We start from the raw sequence: 19,082 nt of genomic DNA, 5'->3' as shown, positions 1-19,082 counted from the left end.
GAAGATTCCTTCTGATTATAATTTTATCTTAATAACATCAGATTTTTAAAATGCATGATGTTGGCCAGGCGCAGTGGCTCGTGCCTGTAATCCCAGCACTTTGGAAGGCCAAGGCAGGCAGATTATCTGAGGTCAAGAGTTCGAGACCAGCCTGGCCAACATAGTGAAACCTCGTCTCTACTAAAAATACAAAAAAAAAAAAAAAAAAAAAAATTAGGCTGAGGCAGGAGAATCTCTTAAACCTAGGAGGCAGAGGTTGCAGTGGGCCAAGATCACGCCACCGCACTCCAGCCTGGGTGACAGAGGGAGACTCCATCTCAAAAAAAAAAAAAGCATGATGTCATTGTTTTCGTCAGTGGGGAAATGTGTTACCCTTATATATCCTATACACATTTAAGGCCAAATTCACTTATTGACAATTTTTTTGATGTATACACTGGTCTCCTCTGTCCTACAATGTGGTTAAAGACATGTTTCCCCCACTAAGTGTCATTAATCCTGAAATGGCTCTGCTCCAAAAGATCTGGAATCCTTTGTGTTAAGTGTTGCACACAAAAAATGGCAAACACCTGCAACTGTAATATAATATGCCCTACACCCCACCTACTTATTCTACTAATTGCTTGATGAAAGGAAAATCATATTTCTAAAACCCAAATGTTTATCTCAGTGTTGCTTGGTGGTAATGAACCTCGGTTTGGAAGTCAAGCAGATCTACGTTCAAGCTCTGATTTTACTCCTTGCTTCTATGGACAGGGCAGCTACTTTGTTCAATTCTTGGAACTCGTTCACGTCAGAATCTAGATGAATGGCACCCCCTGGATTAGGGACCAGCACTACTTTGTGTAAGTGAAAGTGTAGAGCCACTTTCCCAGACCTCAGTCGGAACACACTCCTGAAGTTGTCCAAGGCAGCTGGTGAGGCTGTGGGTAAATTACTTAATCTATGAGCCTCACCTTTTAAATATGTAGAACTGGAGAGTGATAATATAGTACCTAATTTATTGGGCTGTTTTGAGAATTACAGGGGAGAATGTTGTAGTAAAGCATTTAGTATAGTGCCTTAATGTACTAAGTCTTCAATATGCATTAACTCCTATTATAATTTTCCCAAAATGTATACTTTTCAAAAGAAGGAATTAAAAAGATTGATTCTTTTGCGTGCTTTTCCATCATACGGTTGATTTCTGTTCTTGGTTACTACATCAGTCTAATCAATTCAGAATGGAAGAACAGCATGAAAATAAATAGAATAGAATAACCATCTGCTGTGATTCTCCATCCCTAAGCCTGAATGCTGGATCTAATTTTATCTTAAACCCAAATCACAAAATATCCATGAACTAAGCTGCTTGCAATTTAAAGCCTCTTGAGAAATCAGCGTCAGGGATCTCTTTTAGCTTGGATGGGATTCAGTGAAGCCATAGCTACAGCAGGGACTCCTTAGCTAAGGAAACAGGAGCAGTCAGGACTAGAGACTGGGTAGAGCTGGAAGCCATGCATATCAAGTTCAGAATGCTGTGAAAGGAATCTGAAAGGCAACCATGTTCAGGAGTGGTCAGAGAAGAAGGTGAGCACAGTCACAAGGGCCTGTAGAAAAATCATTTGAAAATCTAATAAACACTACTGAGTGTCTGCTATGTGCTAATTCTTGGGAATAAAGATGAGAATTCACATGAGCAATACTACCATCATTTATTCTCATGAAGTTTCCCTACTTTTGTTTGTATCTTTGGCATGGGATGGAGGTAGATTTAGTCCAAGGGAAGAGTTATCACTCAGATACAAAACTAAGGTTCCAGTCAAATCACAAGTATTAGAGCCAGCTCAGATGCTTCCTAAAGCAATTATAGATGTCTGGGGTTATCTAGCTTAATCCCTCTAGTGGCTTATAGGTCAGGAGGGAATAAGAACTACGATGGAGTCAACTAATGTGTCTTCCCTTGCTGCTTCTTACATCCAATCCCAAAGGGATTGGGAACAGATCCAGCTATTTAAAGACTGAACGGAGGAAGTGAGGTGATAGAGGGGGCATGAAAAAGAGATGTTCAGTTAGGTCCACCCTAACCCATACTGGACTCCCTCAAGGAACCAGTCTGTAATGAGTCAAACTGGGCTTTCAGACCCACAAATTCAGAGAAGGATGTTTAAGAAGAGATAAAAGAATCTGAAAGTGGACAATATGCTGCAAATTAAAAGAGATTTTGGACGTGAACTCTTCTTAATGGGATGACAATTTAATCACACTGAATCCTCAGCATAAAATGTAGTTTTGTCAGATAGATTTTAACCATAATTTACTTTACCCACCCTGCTGCAGTTCTGAGACAGAAGACAGCCAGCTCTGTCAGAGCAAACTCAATTTGTCCTTTACATCATCCAAATGTTCTTGTCTCAAGTGAGAAGCCCCAATAACCACGCACAGATTTCTCTATAAATTACTTATCTTTTAGATGCTATATATTTACCACTTCATCATGTTTCCTTTTAGGTTTAAGTTTGTAGGACATGACTCATGTCATATTTCCAGAAGGCCAAAGCCAAGTGAATGTTCTTCAATAAAGTAACATTCAAGGTTACAATTAATCTTACAAGCTTCATTTAAGGAAGGTATAAACTAGGCCAATAATTCACTCTAAAGTCATCATTTTAGGCCATCAAAGTCATTTCTCATTACAATAATAAAAATGATTTTTTTTGGGAAGAAATAGAAGTATATACATAATACTTCTAATACTGATATATTCAACTCTCCTATGGAGATCTTTATACAAGTGGAAAGTTCCTGCTTCTAGGTCAGGTAGAATGCTTTCACAAGTGAATTAACATTTCCACACAATGGCGGAGAGATGACATGATGTGTAAAAGAAAGCTTGATGGTCTGCAGCTGAGGAGGGTTGACATTCCAGAACAAGAGGACAAGAAGTGAAGGACAAGAACTGGCAGAGGAGAACTTGGGGGAGGAGCACGGGAGGATGAGAACTGGAGCGGGAGAAATGGGGAATGAGGACTGGGAGATGAGAACTGCAGGAAGAAAATGAGGAGGATAACTGGAGTACAGCTGATTTCAAGATAAGGAGCCTATTCACAGCCACTTATCAACACAGGCATATAAAGAGGTTCTGGATTGTTTTATTTGAGGATTATTTGGTTACAAGAGGCAGAAACTTGCTGAGTTTAAGATAAACTGGGGAGGGAGGGGGTGCCTGAAGACTCAAATGCAAGAAGAACAGTCTGATCTCACAAAAGAATGGAACAACCTCTGGAAAATCTTTGTCTCTCTGGACCACATAGTCTCTCATCTTTGTTTGTCTCAAGGTTCCCACTCATTTTACTCTCTATAGACTGGCTTTTTTATATTTTGAAATGCACAGGGCAAACATGGCTACCAGCCCCAGCTTTGCATCATTTCCAATTCTAAGGCTGCTATGGACTCACTGAGTCTGTGCATGGCTGTGCCTCTGAGTCCCAAATTCAAATCCTTCTAAGAGAGAATCTGACTGGTTCCATTTGGGTTAGGTATCCACTGGGCTGACTCCTAAAGCTGGCTGCCCATTTAGCAAGAGTTTTTAGGGCAGAATCTCTGAGAAGGAGTATTGGGGTAGGAGGAATGATTGGCAAAGGAAATGATTTAAGAAACACAATGGCAATTTCTTAGCAAATTTTCTTTGCCTCTGTCTGTTATATAATTACATCCACATTTTAGTTCCTTGAAACAGACAAGAAAATACTGTAAAAAGATGCAAAAATCACCTCAGAGATGTGAATACATTAATCCACTAGCACCTATTTTAAGATTCTATTACCAAAGAATCAGGTTAATCAGTCAATAACCTATCCAGCCAGTAACCAATAGTCTACCAAGTCCCTGAAGAGAAACTGTGAAGGACAAATAAAGCATAATTGCAGTTAAGGAGGAGAATGTGTGACAGATGAAGGTTATTGGGTGCCCAAAAGCCTGACCTGTTTTGGCTCATGATACATCCAAACTCCCTCCCATGCTGTGCCTTTGTACATGGACACATTTATCCTTTTCTTTTCCGTGCTAACTCCTATTCTCTCTACAGTACTCGTGGGTTTAATTGTATCCCCCCAAAAGATATGCTGAAGGCTGTTCTGCCTATGGAGTAGCCATTCTTTTGTTTCTTTACTTCTCTGATAAACTTGCTTTCACTTAAAAAAAAAAAAGATATGTTGAAATCCTAACCCCAGGTACCTATGAATATAACCTTATTTGGAAATAGAGTATTTTCAGATGTGATCAAAAACTGATCGAGTTAAGATGAAGTCATACAGGATTATGGCAGGCTCTAAATCCAATGACTGGTGTCTTTACAAGGAGGGTGAGATTTGGTGACCAGAAATCTATGTGACAATGGGGGCAGAGATGTCTATGTGACAATGGGGGCAGAGATGAGAGTGATGCAGCTACAAGGCAAAGGACACAAAGGATTGCCAGTAGCTACCAGAGGTGAGGAAGAGGCAGGGGAGGATTTCTTCCTAGAGCCTTCGGTGGAGATTGGCCCTGCTAACATTTTGACTTCAGACTTTTAAGCTCCAGAACTGTGAGAGAATATATTTCTGTTATTTTAAGCCACTCAGTTTGTGGTACTTTGTTATGACAGCCACAGGAAGCTAATACAAGTGCCATGTGTGCTCAAGTGTTGTCATCTCAGATCTGCTTCCCAGATAGTATTCAAAGACTGCGTTGGTGCCCTTTCTCTGTAATACCATGCTGTGCTTCTCGCTGCCATAGCTACCATCTCTACCACAGTAGAGATGACACTGGTCTATAATTGTGTAGTTTTCTCTCGATCCTCAAGATTTTGAGGTGCCAGAAACTGTCCTTATTTTTATGTCTAGCATATAGTAGGAAATGCTTTATATGCCTAGCATATAGTAGGAAATCCACTAAGTGCTTATTAAAATGAGATGATTTTTTTCCAAATGTATAAATCTACAATGCTATTGTGTAAAACATTTACATCTCAAGAATTTAAGACATGCACATATGGAACAAATTAAACTCACATTGTTGAATGTCTGCATTTATATATGCTACAGGAAGAAATTGGGAAGCCAGATAATTGAATAACTGAGTGTACCAACTTCCATTTGGTTGCCCCCCAGCCCTGGCTAAAATAGGGAGAAACTTTTTTGAATTTAAAAGTATGTATACTGCTTTGAGGAAGAAAAAAGAAGCCTCAGGTTGGTTTTATGAATTTAACTCTCCACAGAATCCATTTCCAGTTAAATAAATAGTAATTTATGAATTCAGAAATTTAGTACAAATGCAGATGAAGATAAATAGCACATGAGCCATTTGAGGCAGGCAGATTCACTGGGGAAATTAGCAACTGTCGTCAGGAGAGTTAATGGAAAGTCCACTAATCCTAATTTTTAGACAGGATAGATGAAGTGGTGTGCTTCCTATCTGATTCACTCTCACATTAGGTCTGCTTCTCTGGAAAGGATGGGGGGCTGGTTCCATTTCCCCCCACCAAGGGTGTAATAGCTGCTACAGTGTCATTTTGAGATATCTGCTATAAATTTGGGACACATTTTTCTTTTTCTAAATAAATAGCTAGGAGATTCTCTGTATTGTGTTGGGATATTATTCTCTGTAGTGTGAATAATCACTACTTAATGTTAGACCATTCTTCAGATAAGTGGCAGAAATTGTCTGCTAGGCTCAGGAGGTGCTGGGCAGACAGTCTCATCAACACATTAAATGGCATAATTACACATTGTACAATGCATGTTACTATGGTACTTTGATAGGAAGAGTCTATTTTTATCTTTTTTTTACTCTCAAAAGAGCTTCAACTTCAAGATTACAAACACAGTCTCTAGAATAAGATTACACGTATAGACGCTGAGATTCATTCTTCCATTGTATGTGTAAGTGTGTTAGTGCTCACTTAACCAAGCTTCTGAAACTTGTTGCTCACATTCAGTTCATAGACCACACACAAGGGTATGGTAAACATTGGGCTGCTTTCCCAACTGTCATTCCGTTTTTCATGACTACCCTGATCCAGGTCAGGGATTGGTGTAGAAATGACTGTGAAACCCAATTCTGTCCAATGAGATGTGAGAGAAGTTTGCTGGAGTCAGGGATGCTGGCAGGGGGGATCTTCTAAGAAACTTGTCTTTATTCCTAACAGAGAGCCATAGGAAGAGAGTGTCTCATCTGCCTCTGGACATTGTCTGGTCTGGATGTGAGATGTAAAACTGCTGCAGTCACCATGCCACTTGAGGAAGAAAGACTCCCCAAGCTGGCAGAGCAGAGAAATGGAGAACTCAGGCCCTTGATGACATCTTTAAGCCAATGAATCAAACTATTTTGAAGCCTGCTCTACTTGGAGACTTAATAATAAGTAATATATTTCCTTATTATTTAGGCCAGACGTTATGTTAGTTTCATCTCAAGGCATTCAAAGTGCCACACCCTGCTTAAATTCCACTGTAGAAATGGCAGACCTACGATGAAATTAAAAATCTAGTAATAGCTGTGTCACTGCCTATAGTGGACATGTACTTTTCTGTCTAAAGTTTCTTTGACATACCTTCCTTTCCAATTTTTATTCCATGTAGTTTTCGGGCAAATCCCTACCTCTGCCTTCTCTGGTGTCTGCGACCCAGGATCTGACCACTGAAGTTACCCCGGCAGCCTGGCTGCAGAGACTCAAAGAAGACCAACGATCAGCGTCACCAGTAATTTTACTCTACCTGTTGGGAAAGGGGAATCTTTTTCTGCTAGAGTTTCTAAGCTGGTAGGTTATCATCTTAGAACTGCCAGTGGCCATTTTTGCCATCACATGAAAAGAACCTGAAAGAGAATGAAGCCAACTAAGAGGAAAGAAACTGAGAAATTTCAAGAAGGAGGGGAAGCATGTGTGCCATGATGTCGTCCACAACTCTGCCAGAAGCTCAGATCTACACTTGGACCTTTCAGAGACATAAGCCCAGAAGTTTGAGCTAGTTTCTTTATTGCAATAAAAAGAATCCCAGTTAATTCAGAATTACATTGATAGCTACCATTTTCAGAACACCAGTTATGTTTCAGGCACATTATATTCATTATCTCTAGGCTCACAAGGACTCTGGAATGTAATATGTATCTACAGATGAAAAAGCTGAATCTCAGAGGTTTCAAATGATATGCCCAGGTCACACCCTACTGACAAGCAGAATGGAGATAAAAATCTAAGGTATGCTAGGCTCCAAAAGCAGTGCTCTATGCCTTCTCATCATTGGCATTAGTAATGCTCACATTCATTTCAGAGAGCCCATCCTTCCTTTAGAAATGTGTTTATTTTGCAAGTAATAATTTATCTTTTTAGTTAAAGAAAGTGATGGATTCAAAATTACATTACCATGTCTTCCCTTGTTTCCCAGTATTTTTTGTACACAGATAAAGCCGCTTGATAGAACAGTTGCAATTTCCCATCTCTTAACTCTTGCTGTTCTCTTCTGCAATTTCCTCCTGTTCTACAAGATCAAATCCTAAGCATCCTTGATGATCTAGCTCAAATGTCACTCTCTTCACCCAGCCTTCTCCAATATCTCAAGGTGAAAACCACCTCTCCTTTTCACTCTTCCTTTACTGCATTCGTGCCTTTCCAATGACAATCTCATTTTGCCTATTAATAAAGTTATTTAGTAGTCTTTTATCCCTTAATAGAATGCAAACTCCTTAAATAATGTATATCTGACCCTACTTTGCATCTTCGTTACTTAGCATAGTAGGGTTCTATAAATGCTGAGTGAGTGAATGAATGAATTAAAGGCATTTAAAGATCCACCTTCACAGCTCTAGGATTGTATCAGGGTCTTTGAACCTCACATGGCAACGAATTTGAACAAGGTAAGCATCCAATAATAAAATGACTTGAATTAACACTTAAACCCTCAAAGAGTGAAAACAGCTCTATTATGTGCAATACTCAGTATCTTGTTTTCCATTAGTGGCATGCATTTGTTGAGTTGTAGCCACTTTTGTATTTATATTTTTCTTATTTACTTGCATCAAAGAGCTATTATAGTAAAATGTGTCTTTGAGTTCTTTCTTCATGTCTTTTGTGAATCTATTCCCACAATGACTTTACGTCATGCCATTGTTTCCCTCTTCCCAGAAAACCTAAATGCTTTATTCTAAGAATACACTTTCTACTAACATTAGGTGTTCTAAGTCAAAATCAGTTCCATTCTTGACTGATGCCTGCCTATGCCTAAACTGTTTCTGTAAAAACAATGACTTACTGTTACTTTTCTGAAGTCTCTCTTCTGTTATTACACAATTTGAAATCATATAAGTTTCTCTATCCATTTTAATAGGCTTATTGATTAGTTTTCTCATACATTTTCACTTCCAAACCATCTTTATAAATTTATGTTTAAAAATGCCCCTACTAGCTAGATTCTAAAAGTGAGGGAGGGGCACTTCATTTGTCCAAATACAATCTTTGGAAGACAATTCTGTATCAGATATATTCTGTGATAAAAGTAAATTTAAAATATGCAATACTGTGTTTAAATATTTTAGTATCAAAATTACATTATAATTATTGTGTTGAGAGATTTAAAAAAATTAATTGTAAAGGCTCAGATAAGCCATGTTACATCAGTAATCCCACGTATTTTATAGTGTCATTTTTAGGTAACAATATTTGACTAACTTTTCCTAAATGTTTGTATGTATGAGCCAGTTTATGGGAGGTTACTTTAAATTGTGTGAAAATGGACAAAATAATTGGCATGGAATGATAGACTAATTAGGAAAAAAAAATACCCAAAAGCCAATGTTATATAACTGGTTTTTTGTAGTTGATATATATGAGATTAACTTTTCCACGACACATGGATTAACACCACAGTGATACAGGATTGCAGTCTCTTACCCCCTTATCCTCAAAGGCAGAAGAATGAAAGTAAACTTGTAATTATCAATAGTAGGCAAGCTCACAATAAGTTGCTTTGCCTGCAACCATTTCCTACTTTTTTAATTTGGTATAACAGAGAATTTCTAACCAGCTACTAATAATCAAATTCCTCCTCTTTACTTATGTATGATCCTATGCCTAAAACATGTTTTTGTGTTTTTTGGTTTTAATAAAACCTGCTTTTTAAGGATCTCTCAAGATTACTGGCTAATTAATTTGCATACACTTTACTCTCTCCTTCTCCCCGCTTTTTCCTTTTTAAAAGAGCTTTTGACTTCTGCAGTGTGGCATTAACAAGGAAAGAAAACCTAAAGCCCACCTAAGTTTCTTATCCATTTCCTCTCCCTATTTTTTACTGCCTGAAATCCAGGATTAATTTTCTTTCCTAACAACTCATACCACCACAGTTTAAACTTGGGGAAACTGAGGCGATGCACTAGTTAGCAGGATGGCAATATGGTTATCCTAGCACCATTTATTGAATAGGGAGTCCTTTCCCCATTGATTATTTTTATTGGTTTTGTCAAACATCAGATGGCTGTAGGTGTGTGGCTTTATTTCTGGGCTCTCTATTCTGTTCTACTGGTCTATGTGTCCATTTTTGTACCAATATCATGCTGTTTTTATTTTTGTAACCTTACAGTATGTTTTGAAGTTGGGTAATATGATGCCTTTGGCTTTGTTATTTTTGCTTAGGATTGCTTTGGCTATTTGGGGCTGTTTTTTGGTTCTATATGAATTTTAGAATAGTTTTTTCTAGTCCTGTGAAAACTGACATAGATGCCTCTTATTAGTTTGAGGTATGTTCCTTTGATATCTAGTTTATTGAGGGTTTTTATCATAAAGAGATATTGGATTTTATCAAAAGTTTTTCCACATCTGTTGAGATGATCATATGTTTTTTAAAAATTCTGTTTATCTGAATCACATAAACCTTTATCATGGTTTATTGATAAAGCTTTCAATTGTATTTTGAATTCTGTTTATGGTGAATCACATTTATTGATTTGCATATGTTGAACCAACCTTGCATGCCAGGAATGAACACTACTTGATCATGGAGAATTGATTTTTTGATGTGCTATTGGATTCTATTTGCTAGTATTTTGCTGAGGATTCTTTCATCTACGTTCATCAGGAATATTGGAATATAGCTTTCCTTTTTCATTGTGTTTTTGCCAGATTTTGGTATTAGGGTGATGCTGTCTTTGTAGAATGAGCTAGGGAGGAGTCCCTCTTCCTCAATTTTTTTGAATAGTTTCAGTAGAATTGGGACAAACTCTTCTTTGTATGTCTGGTAGAATTTGGCTGTGAATCCATCTGGTCTGGGTTTTTTTTTTTTTTTTTTTGGTTGGTAGGTTTTTTAAATTGCAATTCAACTTTGGAACTTGATATTGGTCTGTTCAGAGTTTCAGTGTCTTCCTGATTCAATCATGGGAGATAGTGTGTTTCTGAGAATTTATTTATTAACTCTAGATTTTCTAGATTATGTGCATAAAGGTGTTCCTAATAGTCTCTGAGGTTATTTTATATTTCTGTAGGATCAGTTGTAATGTCACCTTTGTCATTTCTGATTGTGCTTATTTGGATCTTCTCTCTTTTTTTCTTTATTAATCTAGATAGTGGTCTATCAATCTTCTTTATCCTTTCAAATGACCAATTTTTGGTTTTGTTGATTATTTTTATGGATTTTTGAGTTTCAATTTTGTTCAGGTCCACTTTGATTTTAGTCATTTCTTTTCTTCTGCTAGTGTTGGGGCTTGTTTCTGTTTTCCTAGTCCCTCTGGCAGTGATGTTAGATCATTAATTTGAGATCTAACTTTTTTTTCTTTTTTTTTTTAGATGGAGTCTCACTGTGTTGCCCAGGCCACAGTGCAGTGGTGCGATCTCAGCTCACTGCAAGCTCTACCTCCTGGGTTCATGCCATTCTCCTGCTTCAGCCTCCTGAGTAGCTAGGACTACAGGCAACCACCACCATGCCTGGCTAATTTTTTGTATTTTTTTTTTTTTTAGTAGAGATGGGGTTTCACCGTGTTAGCCAGGATGGTCTCGATCTCCTGAACTTGTGATCTGCCCACCTCAGCCTCCCAAAGTGCTGGGATTACAGGTGTGAGCCACCACGCCTGGCTGAGATCTAACATTTTGACATAGGCATTTAGTGGAATAAACTTTCCTCTTAACCCTGTTTTTACTGCATTCCAGAGATTTTGGTATGTTGTGTCTCTGTTTTCATTTATTTCAAAGAATTAATTTTCTTGTTTGCCCAAAAGTCATTCAGGAGCAAGTTAAGTGTATTTTTGTTGTAGCAGGTATCATTCTTTCATTTAATTTCCATCTAATTGTGTGGTTTTGAGAGACCTTCTTGGTATTGATTTCTATTTTTATTCCACTGTGGTCTGAGATTCTGGTTGGTGTGTTTTCAATTTTTTAAATTTGTTGAAACTTGCTTTATGGCTGAGTATGTAGTCAATCTTGGAGTATTTTCCATGTGCAGATGGGAAGAATGTATATTCTGTAGTTAATGGTGGAGTATTCTGTAGATGTCTACTAGGCCCAGTTGGTCAAGTGTTGAGTTTTTAAGTCCAGAATGTCTTTGTTAGTTTTCTGCCTAAATGATCTGTCTAATGCTGTCAATGGGGTGTGAAAGTCCCCTGCTATTACTGTGTGGCTATATAAGTCTTCCCATAAGTCTAGAGGTATTTGCTTTAGGATTCTGGGTGCTCCATTGTTGGGTGCATATATATTTAGGATAGTTAAGATTTCTTGCTGAATTGAACCCTTTATCATTGTGTAATACCCTTCTTTGTTTTTTTCTACTGTTGTTGGTTTAAAGTCTGTCTTATCTGATGTAAGAATAGTCACCTCTGCTCCTTTTTGTTTTCTGTTTGCATAGTAGATCTTTCTCCAACTCTTTAAGCTCATGGGTTTTCTTTTGTGTGTGTGTGTGTGAGAGATAGGTTTCTTGAAGACACCAGATAGATAGTTCTTACATTTTGTTTTTAATCAAACTTGCCATTCTGTGCCTTTTAAGTGAGGTGTTTAGACCATTTACATTCAAAGTTAATACTGAAATGTGACATTTGATCCTATCATGAAGTTCCTAGCTGATTGCTTTGTAGTTTATGTTGTGTGGCTGCTTTATAGGGTCTGTGGGCTATGTATTCAAGTGTGTTTTCATGGTAGTAGGTATCATTCCTTCATTTCCATGCTTAGAATTCCCTAAAGGACCTCTTGTAAGGCCAGTCTGGTGGTAAATAATTCCCTTAGTGCTTGTTTGTCCAGAATATATTGTATTCCCCTTTGCTTATGAAGCTTAGTTTGGTGAGATATGAAATTCTTGATTGGAATTTCTTTTATTTAAGAATGCTGAAAATAGGCCCCCAGTCTCCTGGATCATCAGGTTTCTGCTGAGAAATCTGTTGTTAGCCTGATGGGGTTCCCTTGGTACATAATCTGACTTTTTTCTCTAGCTGCCTTTAAGATTGTTTCTTTAGCATTGACCTTGGACAGTCTTGTGGCTGTATGCCATCGTGCTCTGAATGCCCGGAGATCTGTCTGGGCCTGAAGCAGGCAGGGCCTCTCTGCACTGGGATCTCTACACAGGAAGGGTGGGGTGGGTCAGGCTGCTGATTCAGGTGAGCAGATGCTTCAGGTACCTGGAGATCTTTCTGGGCATGAGCCCTATTGCACCATAATCTATGCCCAGGAAGGGTGGGGCAGCTCAGGCTGATGAACCAGGCAAATGACTACTTTAAATGCCTGGAGAACTGCCTGAGTGTGGAGCAGAGAGGGCTCCCCTGCACCAGATTCTCTGCACAGGAGAACTGAGTCAGGTCATGCTGCTGACCAGATGAACTGATGCTTTAAATGCCTGGAGATCTGCCTCGGGTGGAACAAAGAGGGCTCTGCTGCACCTCAATCTCAGGGGAACAGGCTGGAACACCCAACAATGGCACATGCAGACAGGTTCTAGGTTACCAAGTTGGCCTTGGCTGCAAATCTCCCTTCCTAGGAGAAACTGCAACTGTAGCAGCTCTCTTCCCACTCCAGGCTGTGATAGATGAGAGCCCAATTCCAGCACCTATTGCTGAGATGTTTTCCAGCAGTAAGTGCTGCTGGAAAGGCTGTGAAGGCCCCTACCTCACTCCAGAACAGGTGCTTCGGTCTCTGGCTGGAGACTAACATGTCTGTGTTGCCACATTGCTGAGTCACCACAAAATGGCTGACTTTGCATGCACCCATACTAAAAAAGGCATCCTGTTCTTGGTCACAGGTCTGGGAAAATGTCTGCAGCATTTCCTGGTGTCTTTCCCTCACAACGTCTCCAAGCCTTCCCCTAAGTTAGCTTTAGGGGTTGGGAAAAACAAAGTACTCTCCCTTGGTCTGGGTTGCTTGGAACCCCGGTGGAAAAGTAAGTCACAGAGAGAGGCTAGAGGCTCTCTGCCTCTCTCATATACTGGGGTTTTACTCACTTTATCAGCCAGATGCTATCATGAGGGCTGTTTCTTGGTATTCTCCTGCCCATGATCTGGAGTGTCCTTCACAATTCCCATGTATTCCTACTTTGCTTCTTGAATTAAAGCTCACAGAGTTGATGTTTATGCATTATCCTGCTATTTCTAAGTGGCTGAAGCATGCTAAAAGCCTCTTAATCTACCATCCTCAGATTGCCTTTAAATGAGGTAAATGTACGTGTTTGGGACAATGCCAGGCACATAGTAGTCACTTAATAAATGGTAGTTTTAAATTAGTTACATAAGAACCACTCATAATAAATAAAATAAGACCTCTAGAATGCAAGCTTCCTGAGGGCAGAGGGTTTTGTCTGTTTTGTTCACTGCTATATCCTCGGTGCCTAGAACAATGTCTAGCACATATTATAATATGTATAATAAATATTTGTTGGATGCATTAATAGGCAGACCACTGAAAACCCCAGATTAATAAGATAACCGTGTAGTTATTAGTCAACAAACACCTGAAAAAGTATCCAATCTCATTGTATCAAATAAATTAATATTAGAGCCAAATAGTATACCCACCTCCACCTTCTCACTGGCCTTCCACACAGTAATTATCTATGTTTACCAGACTGTAGTTAAATGAATACTTCATGCATTGCCTGTGGTAGTATGAATCAGTATAAGCCTTTTGAAAAACATGTTAGAATGAATTAAGAGCCTTAAAAATGCTCATATCACATGGATTCTATAATATTCCTTCTCACATATATTATCAAATAATAATCCTGTGACTTTGGAGTCTGAGGCAGGGAGACGACTAGAGGTCAAGAGTTTGAGACCAGCCTGGGCAATATAGTGAGACCCTGCTTTTACAAAAAAAAAATTAAAAATTAGCTGGCTGTGGGGGCATGTGCCTATAGTCTGAGCTACTTGGGAGGTGGGAGAATCACTTGAGCCCAAGAGTTTGAAGTTGTAGGTGAGGCATGATTGCATTTGCATCACTGCACTCCAGCAACATCCTGAATCAAAAAATAAAAAAAAAAGAATCCTAAATGTGAAAAAGCTATACAAAGGTATATGCTATGGCATTATTTACAGTAGGAAAAAAAGCAAAAACTACCTAAGTGCAGGAACATGGTTATAAATCATGCTACACTTATTGGACACAATATTTTACAACTATTAAAGCTGTTTTTGGAAATATAATGATACTGGAAAAAAGGAAAATACAAAATTTGTATATATACAAATGTATACATTTATATATGATACATATTATTCTGTGCTGATATTTATATAAAGAATAAGATGAATAGAGAAGGTAATACACAAATTGTACAAGTGGTTTTGCTTGGGACCACAGGAAATTACTATTCTGTCTTTTGCTTACCTTCTGAATTTTACAGATTTTCTTTAATGAATATATACTAATTTTATTTTTATTTAATTTTGTTTTTTTGAGACAGGGTCTCGCTCTGTCACTGAGGCTGGAGTGCAGTGGCATGATCGTGGCTTACTGCAGCCTTGACCTCCCGGGCTCAAGCAATCCTCCCACCTTAGCCTCCCAAGTAGTTGGGACTACAGGCATGTGCCACCATGCCTGGCTAATATTTTTTATTTTTTTTGTAGAGATGGGGTCTTGCCATGTTGCCTAGACTCTTCTCAAACTCCTGGGCTCAAGCAATCCATCCACCTCAGCCTCCCAAAGTGCTGGGATTACAGGCATGAGCCACCGTGCTCAGGTCTATAAAGCGGTGATTTTTCAGAAAAGCTTCTTTTCTTTCTTTTTTTGTTGTTAAAGAGTATATGAAAGGTTTTTGACTTGGGATCTATACAAAAATAATATAAATAAGCCCACCTGAAACATTGAAGGAGATGTTATCATTGGTTAAAAAATTTAAAAGACTGGTTTGCCATCCCATTCTAAACTACCATATGTACAAAGAAATTTTTACAACCTCTGAACTTTAAATGTATATATTTTTGTTTTCCTGTTTTCTTAATCACACGAAAAATATGTTTGCTTCCAGGTGGTAAGCTGTTAAGTCAGGAGGTTTTTGTTGTTATTTTTAACTACATATACCATAAAATTTTTTCAATAAAAAATTGAAAATGAATACATTAGACTTCACATTTGTCTTCAGTGAGTTTCATAATACTTTTCTAAGTTTGTGAAACATAGTTATTTATTTTATAAATAAATGTTAGAAGCACTCCAGGAGGAGAAAGACTTGATTTAGGCATCTATTGCACAAGCATCTGTGACCATGAAAATTTTTTTAAATGTGGAAAAACATCACTTGAGAGTATTGTAGAAATGAATATAAGAGTGTGAATTTCTGAAAATGGTCCAATTGTCCCATAGAACTGATGTTTATGTTTTCTTTGGAATAAACATAGCAATTGACCCTCTCAGTCTCAAAATTTGAGAAACTTACATTTGTCTTATCTGAGTCCCTTTCTCAGGAAATCAACAATTAGGCCTCCCAGAGAGTATCAAGGAACTGAAACTTATCAGATCTTATTTGAACAATGAGACACCAGACCCCTCACCCATCATGACCACCCACTAACCAACCACCTGCTTCCTGCTGACCAACTCCTATTCCTTACTCCTTCCTAATTTCTGTTTTCCCACACAGGGTTACATTTCTTCCCTGCTACATAAACTCCCAATTTTCGTCAGTTGAGGAGATGGATTTGAGACTGATTTTCCATCTCCTTGGCTGTAGCACTCGAATAAAGCCTTCTTCCCTGCCAGTACTTATTGTCTCAGTGATTGGCTTTCTGTGTGGTCAGGAGCAGGACCTAAACTGAATCCCTAGTGTTTTGGTAACAGATCTTGGTTTCCTGACTGGAAACATGTTGCTTGTTGCTCAGCTGCCATGGGCTGAGTTTAAGCAGTCCTCCTAAGCAGCTTCCTAACTCTTTTTTGTCTAGAGGTGGGTCTCAGTCTCCCTCTCTCTGGCCCTGCCACTGCTGGCCCAACCATACTCCTCATTGCTAAGGAAGAACAGCCTTTGAAACTTGTCATGTGCATCTAGATGATCAAGTGTCTTTTGTGGGCCCAGAGAGTGGGATCTTCTTCTCTCAGTTTGGGACATTCCAAAGGAATTTCAATTTGCAGACTGAACAAGCTCAACCGAGAGAGGAAAGTACGCTGACTGTTTCAGTTTGGACATCCATGAGGCTTGTTGATGCAGTAGTTGGATTGTGTTTTGGTGATTGCTTGTTAGTATGCATGCATCCATATAGTTACGGGAAATCAAAAATTGATAAACTATTTTTTTTCATAATATTGTTTGGCCCCAATATATTTTGGAGTCTGGAGAAGTTTAGCCTCTCCATGGGCTTCATTTTGCTATTCAATGGGAAAACGAGATGGAATTCCATGTGCTCAGGCTTTATGCTGCTGTTCTAAACAGAGTTGAATCTGGTTAGTGCGTGACATTCTTTAGTGCTGTTTGTCCCCAATGTTCTTTGGAGTCTGGGGAAGTTTGGCCTTTAAAAATCAAACTGCCATGGAAACTGCCCCAAATTTTGGTTCACAAATTTGATTTTATCTGGGGATTCATTGAATTACCTACTGGGGCAAACAAAGTTTAGCCATGTAAGCATGTTTGTAGACTAGTGAGTTTGCATTTCTATCTTATCACTAAAGTTCCAAGCTATTGGATTTTTGTGTGCATGGGGTGTATACATGTTTAGATGTGTTTATGTGTATGGACATTTATTATGTTAGATGTCATGTCTACCAAATTTGGTTTATAAGTAAAAGCGTACTCATAGGTTAGGTAAATAAGTCCAAGCAAGTTTTAAGTTTACCTGACTTAAGTAAATCTTTAATAAACAAGCTGGCTTTGAAATTATTGGTAAAATAAAAATAGAAATGTGTTTGGAATTGTCAGCATACATTTTTGTCTGGATTCATATTTGCCTGTGCTAGACATTTTGAAGTGTCAGAGTTTGTCACAGAAGATTATAAAACTATTAACCCAGCCAAAAAAATGATTTTTATGTGACTTTTTTGACAAATAAGACAAAACTAATGTTGTTTAATAAAAATAGCTGAATCTGCTATTGGCAAAAATACTCATGTATTTAAGTTTAAGTACCTACTTAGGTGAATACCTGATATTCTCAGACTGTTTAAAATTGGTTAACAAGGCTGGGCGTGGTGGCTCACGCCTGTAATCCCCACACTTTGGGAGGCTGAGGCGGGCAGATCACCTGAGGTCGGGAATTCAAGACCAGCCTGGCCAACATGGTGATACTCCATCTCTACTAAAAATACAAAAAATTAGTGGGGCACAGTGGTGCGTGCCTGTAGTCCCAGCTACTTAGGAGGCTGAGGCTAGAGAATCGCTTGAACCTGGGAGGTGGAGGTTGCAGTGAGCCAAGATGACACCACTGTACTCCAGCCTGGGCAACAGAGTGAGACTCTGTCTCAAAAAAAAAAAAAAAGGTTACAAAGGAACTAATTTGAAATTATGACTAGCTTTGTCAAATATGTCAGTTTTCAGAAGTAATTGAGATAAACTGTTTTCCAAAATGAAAAAAATGAGTAATGTAAATGAGATAAATGCTTGTAGGTGAACTTTTTGTGGAATTTAAAATGTTAAAATTACTTTTGTTGCTCATTGGATGCCTGGGTCATTTCCAATTAAGAAAGGGTTTTTATACGGGGAAATACGTTTTTTAAAATTGTGGAACGTTCTCATGTAAAAAATACTAATATCTGATAGTTCAGAATTTCATGCTTCCTAGTCCAAGAGTATCATGTGTGGACTGTGTAAGTCACAGTTTCTCCTGTTTGTCTTTGTGTCTATCTTCATCCACATACAGAGAAAATAGAAAGTTGGAAAAGTTTAGATAGTAAAATATTTTTTAAAATACGATAGAAAATTAGATAAATGTGGCTAATTAACGTTGCTCATAAAGCAACGTTAGTCTTGATGCAGGTAAAGCAAGAAATATTGTAAAGAAATACATTGGCAGTTTGGTAATTTTTTTTTAACATAGTTAAATATGAAGCCAGATTTAGCATGAAGCCAAATTTCACATAAATGCTTGTATTGCTTTGTTCTACACTGTATTGGCTATTCTGCATGGATAGGACTAGCACTAAAATATTTACTGGTCACATGGCTGAAGTAAATTTCTTAATTGTGCAAAATGTATGGTAGTGCTGGTGGATTTAAGTTTGTATATCAGGAATTTGTATATCAATAATAAAATATCCGTCATGTATTTTGTTTTTGGTTTCTTGTTTTGTAGTTTTTTAGGCTCTGGTAACACTGTAACCTCCAAGGTAAACTGAATGGGAGAAAAATTGGGGGTTGGTTTCCTATTTATTTGATTTTGCTCTTAATTTTTAGTTATTTGTTGTTCACTCTACTTTGGGCTTTACTTGTACATACATATATAAAATCATTTTTTTTTTGGTTCTAATGGAAAGCTTGTATTTGGTTCTATGAATAGTCATTTTGTTTCCTATGCATTTCCAACAATTCGTTTGCTCTATTTATCTAAAATTCCTAAGCTATCTTTGTCAAGCTACTGGAAAATGACAGTGCACGCCAGCTATTTAAAATTGGATCAGTTTTGCTTACCTCTGAAGATCTAGAGAGCTATCAGAGCTTTAAGGTTGGGGCAAAAAAAAAAAAAAAATAGAA

Source organism: Hylobates moloch, unplaced genomic scaffold (assembly GCF_009828535.3).
Source record: "Hylobates moloch isolate HMO894 unplaced genomic scaffold, HMol_V3 SCAFFOLD_2, whole genome shotgun sequence".
Lineage (NCBI taxonomy): Eukaryota > Metazoa > Chordata > Mammalia > Primates > Hylobatidae > Hylobates > Hylobates moloch.
The sequence above is the reverse complement of the archived record's forward strand: the minus strand, read 5'-3'. Positions refer to the sequence as shown.